Genomic DNA, 2,500 nt, shown 5'->3' with positions numbered 1-2,500 from the left:
GGAGCGTGCTGGAGGCTGCATGGGGGAACTAGGTGACGTTCAGTGGGCAGAGGTCCATGCAGCGCCCCAGGGAGCTCTCTGGAGGATGTATGGGGGAATTAAATCAAGCAAGAGTTTCAATGCTTCGATCTCTCACGACTCCAAAGTGTGAACTGTCCATGCGAAAATTGGAGACCAGTGTGTTTCTGGCATCTGGCGGTGCGGAGGGGGTTGCGGGGCTTAAGAGTCAGTATAAGATCCTCCAATAATGATTATAAAGAGAAAAACTAAAGAAAAAAACAGCCCGTCCACTGTTGGACGTTTTTGTTTGGATTTTTATTCTTAGTTTCAGTTTCATTTTTACTTTTAATCTGACCATCGTTGTTACCACGAGGGCCAGCGGCTTAAACCCCCGCCCCGTATCTCCGAACCGGAGGTCGTAGCGACTCGGGCCCAAGACAGGCGCGTTCGCCCGCGCCGAGCGGCCGGGCGTTGGAACCGGCGATCCGAGCCCGTTGGAACCCTCGATCCGAGCCTCCGTTCGGAGCTAGCTAAGTGTGTGTTTTTTCCCAGCTTTTTCAGAGTTTCGCCGCCTCGACCTCTCACATCTCAGGAGGGCCAGCGGGCTGAAACTCCCCACGTTTTTCGGGTCGCCGAGTCGAGTGGACGCGGGCCCGCCGCCGTTTTCCCCGGATGTAGCCCTGACCCGGAAGCGGGGCCGTATCTCCGAACCGGAGGTCGTAGCGACTCGGGCCCAAGACAGGCGCTGCTCGCGCCCCGAAAACCACGGGTGGACGTTGGAACCGTCCGATCCGAGCCTCCGCTCGATCCGAGCCTCCGCTCGGGAGCTAGTGTGTGTTTTTCCCAGCTTTTTCAGAGTTTCGCCGCCGACCTCTCACATCTCCGGAACCAGGAGGGCCAGCGGGCTGAAACTCCCCACGTTTTTCGGGTCGCCGAGTCGAGTGGACGCGGGCCCGCCGCCGCTTTCCCGCCGGATGTAGCCCTGACCCGGAAGCGGGGCCGTATCTCCGAACCGGAGGTCGTAGCGACTCGGGCCCAAGACAGGCGCGCGCGCCCGCCGCCGCTTCGGCGCCCCGCGGGCCGTACCAACGGGGTGGACGTTGGAACCGTCCCCCCCGATCCGAGCCGTCCGTTCGGAGCCGAGCTAAGTGTGCTAAGTGTGTGTTTTTCCCAGCTTTTTCAGAGTTTCGCCGCCGCCGACCTCTCACATCTCCGGAACCAGGAGGGCCAGCGGGCTGAAACTCCCCACGTTTTTCGGTCGCCGAGTCGAGTGGGACGCGGGCCCGCCCGCCGCGCCGGAAGTAGCCCTGACCCCGACGCCGGGTCGTTTTTCCCCACCGGAGTTTCGCTTCCGAAACCGTTGAACCGATCCGAGCCTCCGCTCGGGTCGCCCCCAAGCCCCGTCCCCGTCCGAGCCTCCGCGCTAAGTGTGTTTTTTCCCAGCTTTTTCAGAGCCGCCGCCTCGACCTCTCACTCACCGGAACCAGGAGGGCCAGCGCTGGCGCTTTCCCCCCCACGTTTTTCGGTCGCCGAGTCGAGGACGCGGCCCGCCGCCGTTTTCCCGCCGGAAGTAGCCCTAACCCGTGGCGGGCCGCCGTCCTCGAACCGGAGGTCGTAGCGACTCGGGCCCAAGACAGGCGCGCCGTTGCCTCCGAGCCTCCGGGAGCCTAAGCTAAGTGTGTGTTTTTCCCAGCTTTTTCAGAGTTTCGCCGCCTCGACCTCTCACATCTCCGGAACCAGGAGGGCCAGCGGGCTGAAACTCCCCCACGTTTTTCGAAACTCCCCCGGAGGTCGCGTTTCGGGCGCTCGGACGAACCGCCGCCTCCGCTCGGGGACGCGTGTTTTTCCCAGCTTTTTCAGAGTTTCGCCGCCTTGAAACTCCCCGCCGGAGTGAGTGGACGCGGGCCGCCGCCGCTTTCCCCCCCCGGAGACCCGGAAGGGGGCCGTATCTCCGAACCGGAGGTCGTAGCGACTGGCCCAAGACAGGCGCGCTCGCGCCCCCCCCATGGGGTGGACGTTGGAACCGGCCCCGATCCGAGCCTCCGCTCGGGAGCTAGCTAAGTGTGTGTTTTTTTTCCAGCAGCTTTTCAGAGTTTTTTTTTTTTTTTTTTTTTTTTTTTTTTTCTGAAGTTTTTCCACCGAAGAATCAGAATCAGAAATACTTCAGGCAAGGCACCTCATCACTCAGAGGTAGGCTTCTTCTGACTGCTGCACAATGTACCCTTTTCAGTTTAAAATTCAAATAAAATTTATTGATATTGATTTTTATTCATACCTCTGTTACTGCTGTGCAATGTCCTCCGTCTCAATATAAATAAGCTACACTGAACTTGGCAGTTCACGCACTATTACTTTATACCATATCATCATCATCATCATCATCATCATCATCATCAACAACAACAACAACGACCGGTAAATCCACTTTGTACTTTACACTTAGCTTAATTTTATACTTTTATAGCCACTTTGCGCTTTGATTTATCTTGCCTGTATTAAA

The sequence above is a fragment of the Siniperca chuatsi genome, linkage group LG2, assembly GCF_020085105.1.
Source record: "Siniperca chuatsi isolate FFG_IHB_CAS linkage group LG2, ASM2008510v1, whole genome shotgun sequence".
Taxonomy (NCBI): Eukaryota; Metazoa; Chordata; class Actinopteri; order Centrarchiformes; family Sinipercidae; genus Siniperca; species Siniperca chuatsi.
Note: the sequence above shows the minus strand (reverse complement) of the source record.